The sequence below is a fragment of the Garra rufa genome, chromosome 14 (assembly GCF_049309525.1).
Source record: "Garra rufa chromosome 14, GarRuf1.0, whole genome shotgun sequence".
Taxonomy (NCBI): domain Eukaryota; kingdom Metazoa; phylum Chordata; class Actinopteri; order Cypriniformes; family Cyprinidae; genus Garra; species Garra rufa.
The window spans coordinates 34,448,589-34,468,470 of NC_133374.1; the positions used below are offsets into that span (position 1 = coordinate 34,448,589).

General features: G+C 43.4%; 1 protein-coding gene across 1 annotated transcript in view; it reads left to right on the forward strand.

Moving 5' to 3' along the window:
• The first annotated feature begins 444 nt into the window (after positions 1 to 444).
• The window catches only part of amotl1 (angiomotin like 1), an 83,817-nt gene continuing 64,379 nt past the window's right edge, over positions 445 to 19,882 (forward strand). The window contains exon 1 of the mRNA XM_073818098.1: positions 445 to 613. The gene's annotated coding sequence lies outside the window, so the exon portion shown is untranslated. The remainder of the gene's footprint in view (positions 614 to 19,882) is intronic.

Sequence of the window (19,882 nt, forward strand, 5' to 3'; positions counted from 1 at the left end):
ACTATTTATGTATACAGTAGTCAACATTCGAAGTGGATCAAAACCTTTCATCAAATTTGTCCTGAAACCAAAAAGAATACCCGTTCTTATCTTAGAACAACTTTTGATAAACTTTTTTGATCCACTTCGAATGTTGACTACTGTATATATGTCCCTATTTTGATAGCTAATTTCTAGTTATCTTGATTGGTTTCATGGTTTATCTCTGACATTTTTGTCTCTGTTCCTTTGTCTGTCTGTATGTGTGTCTCTGATTTTATGTCCCTCAACCTACGTCTCTTTCTCACACTCCCTTTTTTCCATTCCAAGGCCTTTGGAGTTTGCTGAACAAGCATGTCTGGGCAGAGGATGTGTGTGTGTAGACTTGGACTGGCATGTCAAGACAAGACACATGCACTGAGGCAACATATTTTGCGCTGTTTGGCATCACAAATGCTCACACACGAAACATATAATTCTGAGTAATTCCAGCCCTCTATCCTTGATTGAACAACTTTTCACATTTTAAGGACAACTATCGAACACCCAAAGTCATCTATTTTTTGTCTGTATTGCTAATATTGTCAGCAGCAGCTGCAACATCATTAGAAGTAACACGGGAACAACTAAACAGGTAGGAAATCTTTTATAATATGTAATGTTTTAAAAACTGTTGGGAAAGATAAAGTGAGAGAGGCAACCGATAGAGGAGAGGAAAAGTTTTGGACTGTTTTTGAATAAATAAATTCAAATTCTGCCTTTGTTTCTGGGACAAAAAGACCGAGAAATACTTAACACACTTGTCTATCTACTGTCTTTTATATACAGAACAATATAGGAAGCAGATACTCTTTTGAGAGTGACTTACCTTGCTAATATTTGATATTGCTATAAATGTTTTTAAAACACTTTTACATTTGTGGAATGCTGTTTGTTATCTTTTCAGAACATAAGTTGTTCCATGTTCCCACTCTGCTAGATTTCAGAAAACCAATAACAGAGAGACAATTCAATTGCTTGAGGGTGTATAATCTCACCACTTTTATGGTGCGTTCACACCGGACGCGACTTGCGCGGAAAAAACGCGCTATTCGCGCGTAGTTGAACGCTTGAACATTTGAGTTTACTCGCGCCATTCGCGCGGTAAAATTCGCGTCATTCGCGCGTGACATTTTCTTCACAACAGACGCGAATTCGCGTCAAGGGAGGGGCTTCTGCCACTCGTCAGCGGGAAAGTAGTTGTAAAATAGGTGAATGAGCTCAATTTGCCAGCTTTAGCTTGCTTGTAGTCTCAATATGTATGTATATGTAGGTTAAATTGAGTAAAGAGCGTTTTTTAAAACTAACCAGATTGTCCGACCTCTTCACTCACTTTATTCTTAGCAAGATCCCTTTTATTCCTGTTTCTACAAAAGTCCAAAGATGTATCGTACAGCTCCGAGGAACCACAGACAGCAACGGTGATTTTGTCCGCCATTGTTGTTTCGGATTTCTGCCTCCGTCACTACTAGAGCAAGCTCCTGATTGGTTACCGCGGCGCGGAATTCCGCCGAAGTTCAGATTTTTGAACTCGCGCGTTTCGCGCGATTCGCGCGAATGGCGCGGCAATCGCTTGAACGCTCAATGCGCGCCGCGCCATTCGCGCTATTCGCGCGTTTCGCGCCGCCTCATTCGCGCGTTTCGCGCCGCAGGATGGCTATTCGCGTCTTTGCATTGACTTAACATGTAAATCACTCGCGCTTGCCGCTTCATTCGCGTCCGGTGTGAACGCACCTTTACACGCAAATGCACAATGCTCATTGATTAGTCATTTTGACTATTTGCATCTCTGCTTAACACACTTAATAACTAATTTAGTTCTGTTCTATTTCCTGGCCGTATCACATCCTGATGACTTGGAACAAAAATATTTCTTGTTTTATTTTTGCATGTATATGAATGGTATACTCATTGAATGGTTGTGTACCCATGTACCCTGTTATCGAAGGCTTGTATTTAGATGTAAAAGAATAAGTTAAGGGTTTAATTAGTACTGAAGTGTGATGTTTTGATCCGGTTCATAAAGCCAAAAAGAATACACAGAACTTTTCCATAGTGCCACTTTTTTCATTTAATGCAATATGCACATATTAATTTTAAGAATAACAGAAATGAAAACCACAAAGCTGCCATTATCTTCCCATAAGGCTGGGTCAATCCACTGACTAGAACAGGAATTAACCTTTTAAATCTGTTGATATAGATTTTAAATTGCATGACAGTGATCAATCTGAGCAGCTGGCTGGAGGTGAAATTCTACTGCCATGCAATTTTGATGCTAAAACCATGAAACCATGTTTTTGAAATGTGACACAGCATAAAATATATGGTAGAGCCAACATTACCCAGTAAAGCAAAAGTGTGGCACCTTAAACCAACTGCCTTTTATGCATTGTCTTATGAATATATTGCACATTTTTGTGGGTAAAAAGTCTACACACCCCTTTGAATTGAAACACGAATTCAAGATATATCATGTCAGGTCTTTTCCCACTTGAATACAATATTAAAAACATGATTCAAGTAACAAACAAATAGAAACTTTTAAAGGGAAGAAAAAGAGAAAAAAGAAAAAGAAAATAGTTCAAACAACCTGGTTGCATCTGCAACCTGGATTTTGAATAAAATAAAGTTCTAGTACAAAAAAAGTAACAAAGTACTAAAAATGAAAAAGTCTTTCCTTTGCGGTTCACGGAGAGATGGCAATGTTGCCAAAACAATCTCCCTTTGCACGGCTCCATAAAAAATATAATGCTGTATTATGCATGCCAGGCCAGTAGTTGGTGATGTCACATTGTAAAGACACGCCTGCACACATACGCATTCTTCAAGCGCTCGCACATGCCTATAGACCAGGGATAGGCAACGTCGGTCTTGGAGTGCCGATGTCCTGAAGAGTTTAGCTCCAACCCTGAAAAAACTTGCCTGTAGCCCCACTAATTCTGATAACCTTGATTAGCTTGTTCAGGTGTGTTTGATTAGGGTTGGAGCTAAGCTCTGCAGGACAGCAGCACTTCAGGACTGACACTGCCTATTCATGCTCTGGTTGGCCATTTTAAAACCACTACCACCACCATCATCATCTTCCTCTTTTTCTTCTTTTACTTCTTCTTCAGCCACTCCTTAGTTGACTGAGATTTATTTGTGTTAGAGGTTATTATCATGCAGAAAGAATAAATTACTTTTTGTTTTGATATTTGTAATACAGGCTTGCAGGTTTTGTGCCAAAATGGGGGGGGGGGGGGGGTTCTGTCAAGACAACTAAGAGATTAGCATGGAAACGGACATGGCAATGTATAGCATACATTAAATACTAAAAAAATTTCTTACATTTTTCTTCATAACTCACAGACTACTTGAAATATACCAGCCAACTTCTGATACAACTGTAGGTGCACTCAATAATAAAAACAAGTGATATATTTTCACTAATATATGAAAAAAATATATGCAAGAACTCAGAGTGTTACAGTGTAACACTGTTTGGGAGGAATTGTAACACAGAAAAATAAGTCTTATTAACCCACTGGGTCAGTCCGTGTCAAATCAACCAAATTTTAAAAACTTTTTTCTAAAGAAAGATAGACATGTATAGTGATGAAAGTCAAAATATTAAATGCCATGGATGAATATTTACTGAGTAATCCACTATTTTGTAGAAGGATGTCAAAATGGCAATTTCACCGTAGATTCAAGATACAAGGGGGATAAAAATGACTTCAGAAAGATGGCAGCATTATTTTCTTGTTTTTACAAAGAGATTGGTAGTTCTATTGGTAAAATTTGTTGACTTTAACAATCTTTGTTGCAGTATGTACCAATGGTGATCATTCAAAAATGGGGAAACAGCACTTCAAGTTTTTCTCCATAGTTTGAATTCCTGTAACTCAAGAAGTATTAAAGATATCGTTTCGATATTGCATCTTAACAAACTTTCCTTTAGGCATCTTTATTTTTAATGCCCTATGAGATTCGGTTCCAGAGATATTGAAATTTCAATATGGCTCCAGGAGTAAATTGTTAAAATGTACACATTTTCAGTGGTCAAAAACTAAATGTGGGCCAGTTTAAAAAATAAAAAAGTTACTTCTTTTCATTTACAGAGAAATGTCTGAAGAACAAATAATGTTACAACTAGATATCTATCTTGTTTCTTTCTGTCAAGACAACTGCAATGAACATACCAGTCTATGAGCCATAAATATTCTTTTTCCAAAGTTTGCGTGCCTATAACTCAAGTATTTAGATATCACAGTATGATTTTAGATTATATTTGGTAATAAACTTTTCCCTACATTATTCAGAGATATGGAGATCTTTTCAGTGGTTGGAAACCAAATGTTGGTCATTTTGTGTACAGCTGATACTTTGATTTTATTTAAAGAAAATTGTATCTTGTTTCTCTCTATCAACATAATTGCATAGAACATACCTGTTTGAGTCTCATAAATATTATTTTTCCAAAAATTGTGTGCCTGTGTCACAGTTCTGTCTGTTTATGTCTTTGGTTTCGCCCATTGTCTCCCCCTGTTGATTCTGTGTGATTTGGTTTTTCCCTCGTCAGCCCTGATCACCGTCACCTGTGTTTAGTAATTAGTCTGTCTTTATAAGTCTGTTTGTTTCTTGAGTTCAATGTCGGTCGTTAAATGTTGAGTATTGTGTGTGGATTATCTTGCCTGTTCCTGAGTGTTCCAGCCTGCTATTCTGAAGATTATATTAAATATTAATGTTTATTGTTTACCTCGTCTCGTCCATCCAGCACGTATCGTTACAGCCTGTAACTCAAGTAGTATTAAAATGATCTTTTATATGATTTTAGATTCTGGTTCTTAAGAAACTTTTCTTTTGTAATCTTCATTTTTAAGGCACTGTATGGTTCAATCCCAGAGATATCAAGATCTCAGTGCAGCTCCAAATGTAGTATCCTACCTATTTTCAATGGTCAAAAACTAAATGTAGTTAATCTAGTCATGTTTACAAAGCAAATATGCAAATAATAACAGTGACCCAGGGATTAGGATTGTACAGTGTGACATGTTAGATTATGAATGACCAAGATTAAATGTTAACTCTATAGGCAGGGCTTGACTGGGACAAAAAATCGGCCCAGGCATTTTGACTAGAGACCGGCCCACCAGGTATTATTGGAAAAGCCATAAAGCCCTTGAATGAAAACAAATGCTCATGCTTTTACAGCTGTGGCTCCAGCAATCATCATCTCATATTAAAAAGTAATATTAAAACAATTCTAACAACAAGTTATTAAACATGCTGCTGCTGTTTAGGGCGACATCCGCTGGTTTCCTCTTTCTAGCGCACAGTGGGCGATAAATAAACGAGAGAGAGATGGGACTGGTGACAGAAAAGCCGATCATTAGCTGATCATTGATTCAACTAAAACGAGGTCCATTAATGAACCCTCCTCACCAGCCGAGGTCTGGACAATTATATATAAAACCATTTATGGTTTTTGCAAGACCAGGGTATCTGCAGCATATTTAAGCTTAAATTCTAGATGTTTAAAAACCTTTTTTAAGACCTAAACAAAAAATAAATGAAGAAATAAATAATTAAAGTGACAGTAAATGCATGATTTACAAGTTAGATGCAGGTTTCACAAAACAAAAAAGATTAAATTATAAACTTCACATTTCAGCCTTCAAGAGTGTCAATTCTTATATTAATTTAAACAATTATTATCAATCAAGTATTATATTAATTAAATAACATATACAGTCGTGGCCAAAAGTTTTGAGAATGACACAAATATTAGTTTTCACAAAGTTTGCTGCTAAACTGCTTTTAGATCTTTGTTTCAGTTGTTTCTGTGATGTACTGAAATATAATTACAAGCACTTCATACGTTTCAAAGGCTTTTATCGACAATTACATGACATTTATGCAAAGAGTCAGTATTTGCAGTGTTGGCCCTTCTTTCCCCTTCAGTCGAATCACTTCGACGTTACATGGGATCTCGCTTGAGAGACCGATCATCTCTGAGCCTTATATCAAAAGGCCAATTGCAAATTGGCGAGTGGACGTGCGCGGCGGCCACGCCCCCGTACATACGGGTATATAAGATGGCCGCGCGCATCACTCAGTTAGACTTTTGCTTTCAGAGCCTTTCTGCTCGAGCCTACAGACTTCAATTGAAGAAAGAAAGACAACGTTCCTGAGCTCTTCTCCGCTGACGTGCTGCCATCTAAAAGAGATTGACTAAAAGAGTGTCTTTGGCAGCCGTCAGCGGTATCCTGCGGGCGGCCGTTTTAACGGCCATTAAAAGCCTCCTGCGCTCCAGCGAGCAGCCCCAGCAGTGCACAGAGTGCCGCGGTTCCTCCCTGGGCAGACCAGGATCTATAAGAGCAATTTCTCACGGCCGTGAAGCGTCCTTTTCAGGATGGTATTCCGGCCGTGCGCTACTGGATGTGGCAGTTTCCTCACTTCTGAGGACGGACATGAACGCTGCCTCACATGTCTGGGCTTAGAACATGCTGAGGCAGCGTTCACGGATGGTTCATGCGAGCATTGTGAGTGCATGACCATGGTCACGCTGAAAAACCGCCGCTCTTTTGCGAGACGGCTCCCCTCTGCGCCCCGCGGCCCGTCGTTAAGCCGTCAGTGCTTTTCGGCCGCCGTGGCGAGGCAAAGGGGGGATTTAAAGGTTACGGTGCAGAACGCGCCGCCGGCTTCCAAAGCCCCGCGGCCGTCTGCACCCCAGCGTGGCCCCGTTGAGTGGCCAGAGCAGTATGCTTCCCCGGTATCCGGGCCGAGCATCTCCTTTGGCGCTCCACCAGAGGAAGAGATGTCTGTCGCTGCGTCAGAGGGTGAGTCTGACGGCGAGGCGGATATCTCGCCGGGCCAGCGCCCTCCCGTGGTTGCTGCTCCGGCTGACATGGACGCTGAGCTGTCAGCTATGCTCCTCCGTGCCGCCAGGGGGATCGGCCTCGAGGTGTCAGATCTACCTCCTGCCGATCCCTCTAGGCTTGGCGACTGGTTCCTGAGGGGGGCGCCTGCGGTTCCGCCGCGCCCTCCCTCCGTTCCATTCTTTCCGGAGGTGCATGAGGAGCTGGTCAAAACCTGGCGGGCGCCGTTTTCATCGCGTCTCCGCCCCAGCTCCTCCCCCCTCGCCACCCTCGATGGCGGGGCAGCCCGGGGATACGAGTCGGTTCCCCAGGTGGAGCGCGCTGTCGCGGTGCATCTGTGCCCGCGTGGCGCCACCACCTGGCGGGACCGGCCGCATCTACCCTCCAAAGCGTGTGAGCGCTCGTCCGCCCTTGCGGGCCGCGTCTACCGCGCTGCTGGACAGGCTGCCTCTGCCCTCCACGCCATGGCCACCTTACAGGTCTACCAGGCGCAGGCGCTGAAACAGCTGGACGAGGGTGGTCCTGATCAAGAAGTCATGCAGGAACTCCGCGCCGCCACCGACTTCGCCCTTCGAGCGACGAAGGTCACGGCGCGGTCTCTTGGTCAGGTGATGTCCACGGCTGTGGTCCAGGAGCGACACTTGTGGCTCAATCTGGCTCAGATGGCGGACGCCGACAAAGCTCGCTTTCTCGACGCCCCCATCTCCCAGAGCGGCCTGTTCGGCGACACTGTCGAGGATTTTGCCCAGCAATTCTCGGCAGTCCAGAAGCAGACGGAGGCCATCAAACATATCCTGCCCCGCCGCAAAGTCAACATCCCGCCGCCGGTGGCCCCGCCTCCGCCTGCCCGTCGCCGAGGGCGCCCCCCTGCGGCCAGTAGGTCAACTCCAGCTCCCGCCGAGGGTCATGAAGCCGGGATGGCTACCCGGCGCAGAGCCGGCCGCAGGAGAGCGGCGCCGCCCGCCTCTCAGGGACCGGCCAAGAAAACCCCCCGCAGCAAATCTGCAAGGCGTCCCTGATGCGGGCAACCCAGAGGTGGTGGAGATTGCTCTTCGGGGGACAGTGACATCAACTTCCCCACTCCTGGTGGAGGGCCGGGAGCTTCTGTGCACACAGAATTTAACATCGCCGCCGGCCTACGGGTCGGCGGTACCCACATTTTCACAGAAAGAGCAAATTTCCTCACCTCTGGGGCCTCGGCCCCGAGTTCCCCTCTCGAGCAGAACTTACACTCCTCGACATCGGACTCGGAGCCCGGCATCGCCAGCGCGGGATCCAGGGAAGAAGGTAAGCGCTGCCTCTCGCGGCCAGACTCTCCCCCAGAACTCAGCGTTCTCTGGGGTCAGTCCCCTTCCCCCCGCCCCCTTAGGCTGCCCCACCGCGGTCACGTCGGTCAACGTTCCCTTGATACCGCTAGCGAGCCGGTTGAGCGCGTGGCTTCAGCTCCCCAACCCCTCGCGGTGGTTGATACGGACGGTACGTCTCGGCTATGCGATTCAATTCGCCAGGCGTCCGCCCAGGTACAGAGGTGTCCACTTTACTACTGTCCATTCGGACACGCATGCCACTGTCCTGCGTGCGGAGGTTGCAGTCCTACTGGCGAAGGACGCAATCGAGCCAGTCCCTCCAGCCGAGATGAAGTCAGGGTTCTACAGTCCCTACTTCATCGTGCCCAAAAAGAGCGGTGGGTTAAGACCCATCCTGGACCTCAGAGCTCTGAATCGGTCCCTTCTCAGGCTGCCGTTCAAGATGCTCACGACGAGACGCATGCTAACCTGCATTCGTCCCCAGGATTGGTTTGCAGCCATCGACCTGAAGGACGCGTACTTTCACGTCTCGATCCTTCCTCGTCACAGACCCTTTCTTCGGTTTGCCTTCGAAGGTCAAGCGTATCAGTACAAGGTTCTCCCATTTGGCCTGTCCCTCTCTCCCCGCGTCTTCACCAAGGTTGCGGAAGCCGCTCTGACCCCTCTTTGGCAGTCGGGGCTTCGCATTCTCAACTATCTCGACGACTGGCTCTTGGTAGCTCACTCACGAGATCTGCTGTGCGAGCAGAGGGACCTGGTGCTCCGGCACCTCAGCCATCTGGGCCTTCAGGTCAACCGAGGAAAGAGCAAACTCTCCCCAGTGCAGAGGATCTCTTTTCTCGGCGTGGAGCTGGACTCGATCAATATGACAGCCCGCCTCACAAACGAGCGCGCGCAGTCGGTGCTGAGATGTCTGGACTTATTCAGACACAAACCAGCGGTCCCTCTCAAAACTTTTCAGAGGCTCCTGGGGCATATGGCAGCTGCAGCCGCGGTCACGCCGCTGGGCTTGCTTCATATGAGACCGCTTCAGCGCTGGTTACACGATCGAGTCCCAAGACGGGCATGGCACCGTGGCACACTTCGGATTGGCGTTTCCCCGCAGTGTCGCCGCCTTTTCAGCCCGTGGTCAGACCCTGTCTTCCTTCGGGCCGGAGTTCCCTTGGGACAGGTTTCCAGGCATGTCGTGGTGCACACAGATGCCTCCACCACGGGTTGGGGTGCTATATGCAACGGGCAAGCAGCCTCGGGCTCCTGGATAGGACCTCAGCTGCAGTGGCATATCAATTGCCTCGAGTTGTTGACCGTGCTTCTGGCCCTTCGTCGCTTCCGATCGACGCTGCGTCAGAAGCACGTGCTTGTTTACACCGACAGCACCGCGACTGTGGCGTATATCAATCGCCAGGGCGGCCTTCGCTCACCTCGCATGTCACAACTCGCCCGCCGTCTGCTCCTTTGGAGTCAAACGTGGCTGAAATCGCTGCGTGCCATTCATATTCCAGGGGAACTCAACCGTGCAGCGGATCAGCTCTCACGGCAGTCCACCCACCCCGGAGAATGGCGGCTCCACCCCGAGACAGTCCAGCTGATTTGGAGTCGATTCGGCCAGGCTCAGATAGATCTGTTCGCCTCCCCCGAAACCTCCCACTGCCAGCTCTTTTTCTCTCTGACCCAGGCTCCCCTCGGCAGAGACGCCCTGGCACACAGCTGGCCTCCGGGGCCCAAGTACGCTTTTCCCCCAGTGAGCCTCCTTGCACAGACCCTGTGCAAGATCCGGGAGGACGAGGAGAAGGTCTTGCTGGTCGCGCCTTATTGGCCCACCCGGACCTGGTTTCCAGAACTCATTTCCCTCGCGGCAGCTCCTCCCTGGAAAATCCCCTTGAGGAAAGACCTTCTTTCTCAGGGGATGGGCACGATTTGGCACCCGGCTCCTGGACGGGACGCGTCAGACCTCGCCGGCCTTCCCCAGGCCGTGAGAAACACCATCATTCAGTCCCGAGCCCCCTCTACGAGGCAGGCTTATGCTCTGAGGTGGGGTCTGTTCGTTGACTGGTGCTCCTCTCGAGATGAGGACCCCCAGAGATGCACGATTGCAGTAGTGCTTTCCTTCCTGCAAGAGAAGTTGGAGCGCAGGCTGTCCCCTTCGACTCTCAAAGTCTACGTCGCTGCTATTGCGGCGTATCATGACGCAGTAGATGGAACATCCCTAGGTAAGCACCCACTGGTCGTGAGGTTCCTTAGAGGTGCCAGGAGACTTAATCCTCCCAGACCGCACCTCATACCCTCTTGGGATCTCTCCGTCGCCCTCCGTGGCCTACGGGACGCCCCATTCGAGCCACTTGCCTCAGTTGAGCTAAAATTTCTGTCTCTTAAGACAGCGCTCCTGACTGCACTGGCCTCCATCAAGAGGGTAGGGGACCTACAAGCTTTCTCTGTCAACGAAACGTGCCTTGAGTTCGGGCCCGGAGATTCTCACGTCACCTTGAGACCCCGGCCCGGTTATGTGCCCAAGGTTCCCACCACGCCCTTCCGCGATCAGGTGGTGAACCTGCAAGCTCTGCCCTCGGAGGAGGCAGACCCAGCTTCTGCGCTGCTCTGCCCCGTTCGTGCTCTGCGTACTTACGTAGACCGTACTCGGCACTTCAGGCGCACCGAGCAGCTCTTTGTCTGCTTCGGAGGTCAGCAGAAAGGGAATGCTGTCTCCAAACAGAGGTTGGCCCATTGGGTGGTAGAAGCCATCTCCCTATCTTACTTATATCAGGGAGAGCCATGCCCCTTAGGTGTTCATGCCCACTCCACTAGGAGTGTTGCCTCATCCTACGCGTTGGCTCATGGCGCCTCATTAGCGGACATCTGTAGAGCTGCGGGCTGGGCGACACCCAACACCTTCGCTAGGTTTTACAACCTCCGCGTAGAGGCCGTATCCTCCCGTGTCTTGACATAAGACTTAGGCGAACGGGAGGATGGCTGGTGTCGGCTTGCTGCGCCATTCCCACGGGGATCCGTGCGCTATTTCCCAGAATGTTCCCTCCGGCGAACCCTGGGTCCTCCGCGCCCCGCAGTCCGGCCTAGATGCGGAGTAGTCCCTGACTGTGATCCTGCCTGGGTCTCCTTCGCCCCGCAGGTTGTGGCTTAGTTTTTATTATTCCAGCGGAGGAGACCGCTGTTTCCCTCGTGTATCCCTAAAAACCTTTATGGATATATTGAATTATTCTCATTTCCACATGTAAAGATTTCATGTGCTCCGCCCCCCCAACCCATGCTTCAGTACAACTGGCATCCCTGGAAGGGCCCCCTTATTGGGCCTCAGGGCGTTGGGAAGGTTACGTTACACTTCGCCTGCCGGCACGTATACTTGTCAGCACGTGAAGTCGTTGCGTAACGCGGCGTCAGGGTCGTGGCCTTTTCCATAGGGCTAGTTCCCATGTAACGTCGAAGTGATTCGACTGAAGGGGAACGTCTAGGTTACGAAGGTAACCCACGTTCCCTGAAGGAGGGAACGGAGACGTTACATTCCCCTGCCACGCCCTGGCGTCGCGCTGACGCCGGCTCGATCGGCTCTTCAGCAAAAGCCTAACTGAGTGATGCGCGCGGCCATCTTATATACCCGTATGTACGGGGGCGTGGCCGCCGCGCACGTCCACTCGCCAATTTGCAATTGGCCTTTTGATATAAGGCTCAGAGATGATCGGTCTCTCAAGCGAGATCCCATGTAACGTCTCCGTTCCCTCCTTCAGGGAACGTGGGTTACCTTCGTAACCTAGACGTTTTCAGGACCTCTGCAATTCGACTGGGCATGCTCTCAATCAACTTCTGGGCCAAATCCTGACTGATAGCAACCCATTCTTTCATAATCACTTCTTGGAGTTTGTCAGAATTAGTGGGTTTTTGTTTGTCCACCCGCCTCTTGAGGATTGACCACAAGTTCTCAATGGGATTAAGATCTGGGGAGTTTCCAGGCCATGGACCCAAAATTTAAACGTTTCGGTCCCCGAGCCACTTAGTTATCACTTTCCAGCACGGTGCTCCATCGTGCTGGAAAATGCATTGTTCTTCACCAAACTGTTGGATTGTTGGAAGAAGTTGCTGTTGGAGGGTGTTTTGGTACCATTCTTTATTCATGGCTGTGATTTTGGGCAAAATTGTGAGTGAGCCCATTCCCTTGGATGAGAAGCAACCCCACACATGAATGGTCTCAGGATGCTTTACTGTTGGCATGACACAGGACTGATGGTAGCGCTCACCTTTTCTTCTCCGGACAAGCCTTTTTCCAGATGCCCCAAACAATCGGAAAGAGGCTTCATCAGAGAATATGACTTTGCCCCAGTCCTCAGCAGTCCATTCGCCATACATTTTGCAGAAGATAAATCTGTCCCTGATGTTTTTTGCAGACAATTAAGTGGCTTCTTTGCTGCCCTTCTTGACACCAGGCAATCTTCCAAAAGTCTTCACCTCACTGTGCGTGCAGACGCGCTCACACCTGCCTGCTGCCATTCCTGAGCAAGCTCTGCACTGGTGGCACTCCGATCCCGCAGCTGAATCCTCTTTAGGAGACGATCCTGGCGCTTGCTGGACTTTCTTGGACGCCCTGAAGCCTTCTTAACAAGAATTGAACCTCTTTCCTTGAAGTTCTTGATGATCCTATAAATTGTTGATTTAGGTGCAATCTTAGTAGCCACAATATCCTTGCCTGTGAAGCCATTTTTATGCAACGCAATGATGGCTGCATGCGTTTCTTTGCAGGTCACCATGGTTAACAATGAAGAACAATGATTTCAAGCATCACCCTCCTTTTAACATGTCAAGTCTGCCATTCTAACCCAATCAGCCTGACATAATGATTTCCAGCCTTGTGCTCGACAACATTCTCACCTGAGTTAACAAGACGATTACTGAAATTATCTCAGCAGGTCCTTTAATGACAGCAATGAAATGCAGTGGAAAGTTTTTTTCGGGATTAAGTTAATTTTCATGGCAAAGGAGGACTATGCAATTCATCTGATCACTCTTCATAACATTCTGGAGTATATGCAAATTGCTATTATAAAAACTTAAGCAGCAACTTTTCCAATTTCCAATATTTATGTAATTCTCAAAACCTTATTTAAATTTGTATAACACATTATCTTGTCGATCCATCAGTTCACATTTACAACTCTACGTGTTTGCTGCTTAAAACCATGGATTGATTTTCACATTTTTTGACAACAGCAGACGTACCAGCTGATTAAAAATGTCAGATCATGCTCTTCCAGCAGGAGGCGCTGTCAGAATGGTACACAAAGCAGCTCACCTTGAAACGTGCAGCGCTCATATTTATTCAATAAATTGCCTTTTAAAGTTTAATAGCAATTATTGTCTTTCAGTCCCCACGTAATCCCGAAATCATAATTAAAACTTTCTTAACCCCTAATAACACTGCAATCGTCAATGAAAATCAAGAGCTTTTTTTCAAGCACCGACATTCAACAACCCTTAAATACCTCTTTTTATTTTTCCCCACTGTACGTTCCGCGCACAAGAGAAATATTAGAGAGGTAAATTAATATCAGCATATGAAATATATTTGTCTATCATTGTCTCTGAGAGAATGTGCATGTCAGATGCTAAAAGCGCTGTTTTCACGTTGCTTGTGTGATATCCATTGGCTCACATTAATGGTTTAAAACAAATATTTATAAAAATACAATATATAGAAACAGTATATAAAAACATTAGAAAAAACAATGTATTTACAATATTGCGACGTAACCCCAACATGTTTTTATTTATTTATTTATTTATTTATTTTTTCATTTTCACTCACTGAAAGCTACATCTACGCAATGCCGATCTCTGCTCTTATCACTGCACGGAAGATTGCACCCAAACGCTGACCCTGATGTGTAATATAAATTTTTTTTGTTAAGTGTTTGGTATTTTTTTTATTTCATTATGTCAAAAGCCTTCACGGTCCGCATGAACGCGGATTCGGACCTGGGTCCGCCAGTTAACGCCCCGGTTATAAACAATGAAGTTCGAATCTCTCTTTTTTACATCACGTCTGCGTTGTTATAATGAGATGATTGGTGCTGAACACAATAACGTTACCTCAGCAAAACCTCCGGCGATTTGAGCGGTTTAGTGGATTCTAACGCATCTAATCCAAGTAATCAACAGATATGTGCGTGGTTGGCTACATTGCTTGGCTCAGCATAAACGCAACACAGACCGACCTACAGAGCGCCACAACGCACTGGATTGTTAGCTAAATCTGCAATAAAATGCCATTATTACAGCTTTAACTGAGGGTGCGTTTGGTTTCATTTGAGGGTGCTTAGCACCCTCTAGCACCCCTGTAGAACCGGGCCTGCCCTGACTCTTGGACCAGCGGCCGCCTCTGGTTTCTTTTCCTCCGGCCTCCCCTTTCCCTCATCCACCTGCTGGCCTCCATCACTTCCTAATGTTAATGGAGTGGAATACATGGAAGCTCCGCCATGGCCACCGCCAAACAGATGTGTTATCTTCACACATTTTACAGCATTTTCTTTTTGGCCCTAATTTTTTCAGCACCCCCTTTTCACTTTTTGTTGTCCATTTTCTTCTGTTTGTCTGTGATCTGCAATGAGAGCCGTTGCCCAAGCAAGGGGGAGGGGTCATCCGACCTCCTTGGCTGTAATTGGTCCAGCCCAGAGTCGATCATGACCAATTGGCCAATCCACCACCTTTTAATAGTTTATACCGTTTAAAAAAAATAAAAATAAAAAAAAAAACATCAGCCCACAAAATCACCATTGGCCCACCGGGAAGTATCACATTTTTTCAAACTGACCCACATTTGGTGCTTGACCACTGAAAATGTGTACATTTTAACGATTAACCAAATTAAACCAAATTTAAATTTTAATATCTCTGCAACCGAATCTCATAGGGCATTAAAAATAAAAATGCTGAAAGGAATGTTTGTTAAGACCCAATATCTAAAAGGGCATTAAAATATATTTAATACTTCTTCAGTTACAGGCATGCAAACTGTGGGGAAAAACTTGAAAAGTGCTGTTTCCCCACTTTTGAATGGTCACCATTGGTACATAATGCAACAAAGATTGCTAAAATGAACAGTTTTTACTAATCAAACTACCAATCTCTGTGTAAAAATAAGATAATGATGCTGCCATCTTTCTGAAGCCATTTTTACCCTCCTGTAACTTGACTCTGAATCTAAGGTGAAAATTGCCATTTTGACCTCCCTCTACAAAATAGTGGATTACCCAGTAAATATTCATCCATGACATTTAATATTTTGGCTTTCATCACTATACATGTCTATCTTTCTTCAGAAAAAATATTAGCAAAATGGAAAATTTGAGCCGGGACCTCTGGTTGAGTTGACAAGGAATGACCCCACTTCAAATAAAAGCCTATATACCTCAAAGAAATCACTTTACTGCTGTAGTATCTAATAATGATACTTAAGGTTTTTTATATGATTCTGATTATTTTAGATGTATGTTTTTAAAGAGCAAAAGTCTCAAGTCAAATTTCTATTTGAGACTAGATAACTATTCTTTGTTTTAACTAGATTTTAATGATTTAAATATATATTTCATTCAAATACATTAATCAGCTGATTAATCAACAATTAATGAACAATCTTTAACAATCTATTAACTCAATGAGATCATGTGGATAATATTTATTGTATTTTAAACAAGATTTAAAAGCAACACATTGTTTAACGTGTAACAGAAATAATTTAATAGTTTTACATTTAAATATGTTCATTTTTCAACAAAAAAGTATGTCAACACAGACAAACAGGGTGCACTGGGCCATGTGGATTTGAGGCAATGTATTGCCCAGGCATGATCAAATCTGGTATGCTAGCTAGTCACACCTGTATTAGCATAGGATGTATATATACTTTTTTATCAATAACCTAGAGATAAAATCTATGTAATTTTAAATTCACAATTATCCAAACTTTAGACAGCAGAAGAAAAATACTGTACATCCAAAAAGTTACCTCAAAATCAGTATTTTTTTTTTATTTTTTTTTTTTAATTCTGCTGAGATGAAATGATTATGCCCCTATTTTACTGTCAGAGAGAGAACCCTACTTGGATTGTGCAGATTAAGTGCCACTAATCTAGTTTGTTTCTCAATGGAGGAACTGACTGTTACAAACTGAAGAGTGTAAATTGTGTCTCTGTGGTACATTCAAAACATTATTCTGTTTGTGTGGTCTGACAATATCTGTCTTGGCCAAAGGTATGAGTTTGGGATGGGACAACCTATTTGCAATTACAAAACAAGCAATTATTTCTGCAAACAAAAAGCTGTGAAAAAAAGTGTTTTGTCAAAGACCAGGTCCAGATTGGATTCAAAATGATGATAAAACATAGTTGAAATAGATTGTTTTCATCAATACACAAAAAGCTTGCACAGTCCAATTCCACTTCGACATTTTAGTCAGTAACATCAGTCAGTTTGATTTATATGCTGTTTAATGTTTGATGATCAAAAATGTCCATACCCTTGGTAAATATGATCAAAGGCTTTGAAAATAAATCTAAAAATCACAAAATGAAATAATATGATTTTTTCTCTAATACACAGTGGTCGCAATTATTGGTAACCCTAGAAATTCTTTTGAGTAAAACAATTCTAAAGTATATTATACTAAATGTATACTAACATTGTGGAAAATCTGGGGAAAACAGCTGCAGAGGCAAGGATCTCTATGCAGGTATTTAATAGAAAAACTAGAACAAACTGTAAACTAACAACCACAGGGAACAAAGAAAAGAATGACAGGCAAACTGTCATAACTCACAAGAAACTAAACAAACACTAGAGCTACACACACACACACACACACACACACACATATATATATATATATATATATATATATATATATATATATATATATATACTGTAAAATCTAATTAGTTGGGCTTACTTAAAAAAGCATGCAAACCGATTGCCTTAAAAAAACTAAGTAAAGTGAAATAGAAATAATATGTTGTACTGACAAATGCTTAGTTAGTATAGTTTACTTACATGAGAGTTCTAGCAACTAAAAAAGAACTGTAGGGGCTATACTTGATCCTTTACTTAAGGTTTACTCTTGACTTAGAATAGCTACTCACTGACTCCCAGAGTGCATTGCAGCATGCATAAATTATGCAATTGGTTTGTTTTACTGTTGTTGTTTTTATTTGCTATTTTTTTTTTACTGTCTTGTGTCAGTAGTAACAAAAAGAGCAAATTAAATAATAAAATGGTTATTGTCACAATTAATAAAAATAAATAATATTGAATTGTTACCATTGTTGTGGTTCGCGTGCTGAATGTTTAAGTCTGTCTGAGACTTGAGCATATTACCACAAATATTAAATGATTGTCTCAACCCAATTAGATTTCTCAAGGTGTTTATAAAGAATAATGAAGTTGTAAAAGATCATTAATAAATCTTAAAAATATATAATGGAAATATATAATGTAAAATATATAATGTAATGTGTTGTATATGTATGTATGTATGTATGTATGTATGTATGTATATATATATGTATATATATATATATATATATATATATATATAATGATTTAGTTAAATAGGTTACCCTCTAAAAGCAACCTGCATATTACTTTTTGTCCCTTGAAATCAAAAATTATGATTCCATGTTGCATTGCTGCATCAATAGGAACAAAATTACAATAAATTAAACAAAGTTCCAAGTGCCCAACCAAAGGGAACATTAATCACTACAATGGTAGGTAAAAAAACAAACAAACAACATTTTATGAAAATCAACATCAATTTATGAAGTCAGGTTATGTGATGTTCTTTCAAATATTTCAGTTGTATTGAAACAACATTCAAGATGACTTTATTAGTGAATAGTGAATGTAACTTGTGAAAAATAACTGCAGATTAACTATTGACCCACTTCAAAAACTTTGATTTTCCTCTTCTTTTTTTATTTTGCAAATTGGCAACATATTAGTGCACTGCTGCCTCTCACTGGTTTATTAATGTCATTGGTTCCTTTGTGGCTACTTGAATATTTTAAGTAAGTGTCACTCAAAACAGTAAGTAAATTGTTTTACTTGCCTTGAAAGCAACTGTAACTTAATGCAACCTAGTAAGTATAGCAACTAAGAAAAGGTAACTAATTATATCTAAGTAAGGTAAACTATTGGATTTTACACTGTATATACACACACATACACACAGGGGGCTAAACATGTAAGAAACCTTGGCTGTTGTGAATGAACAGTGAACCCCCAATTGCTTCCAGCAAAAATGGCTGCCCACTGCTCCTGGTGTGTGTTCATTACTCTGTGTGTGTGTGCGTGTGCGTGTTTGTGCGTGTGCGTGCGTGTGTGCGTGTGTGCGTGCGTGCGTGCGTGCGTGCGTGCGTGCGTGTGTGTGTGTGTGTGTGTGTGTGTGTGTATGTGTACCTGGTATTCATCACGTTGTGGGGACCCCACAAGGATAGGAATACCAGTAGATTTTGACCTTGTGGGGACATTTCTCAGGTCCCCATGAGGAAACAGGCTTATAAATAATGCACAATGTAAAAGTATGCACAATCTCCTGTGAGGGCTAGGTTTAGGTGTAGGGCGATAGAAAGTACGGTTTGTACAGTATAAAAACCATTACGCCTATGGAATGTCCCCATAAAACATGTAAACCCAACGTGTGTGTGTGAGTGTGTGTGTGTGTGTGTGTGTGTGTGTGTGTGTGTGTGTGTGTGCACTTGGATGGATTAAATACAGAGCACAAATTCCAAGTATGGAACACCATACTTGGCCACATGTCACTTTTGAGGCAGTGCACACCCTCACAGGGCAGCTCACTTCACCTCTGGTACTGTCACTTTCAGAAATCTCTAGTGCAGTCCTGCATCCAGCATAGCAATAGGAGCTGTGTTGTCAAAGACACAGACAACCAACAATGGTTCTATAAGAAATGGCTGCATTCATCTGGGTTAAACATATGGGTAGAATGCAGTGTTGGGTAAGTTACTTTAAAAAAGTAATTAATTACTAATTACTAATTACTTAATGTTGTATTTAAAATACTTATCTAATTACTGTGTCTGAAAAGTAACTTAATTACTCAGTAAGTAATTTAACTAAATACTTATTAAAATCCCTATAAACGTTGAGTGGACAAACAATAGAAATTAAAGTCTTTAAATAATAAATAATTAATTAAAACGTATGAGTCAAACATGAAATAGTTTAGCATTTTAGCTTTTTGAATCATCTTTATTACATTCTATAAAAACATCCTATAATAATAAACTTTTTTGTAAGAAATGTAACCTTCTTTAGCTAAGAAACACAATTCCTGAATAACAATATATATATATATATATATATATATATATATATATATATATTCTGCAAAATATCTGAAAAACAAAAAACACGGATCACTCAGAAGTGTTCGTCTATGCTGCCGTGCACTGTAAAAAACAACCTATAGAATCTACTCAATAAAATGGGGTAAACTGATGTAACAATTTGCACAGTTTGTTTGGGTAGATTCTATCCTATATATCTGAGTAAAGAATACCTGAATTGATCAGCTAAGACAAACTAAAAAAAGTAGGTAAAGTCTACACAGCAAAAAGCCCAGTATTAAATGAACTCTCCCAATAGTTTGAGTCCATACTCAAGAGTATTAAAATGAAC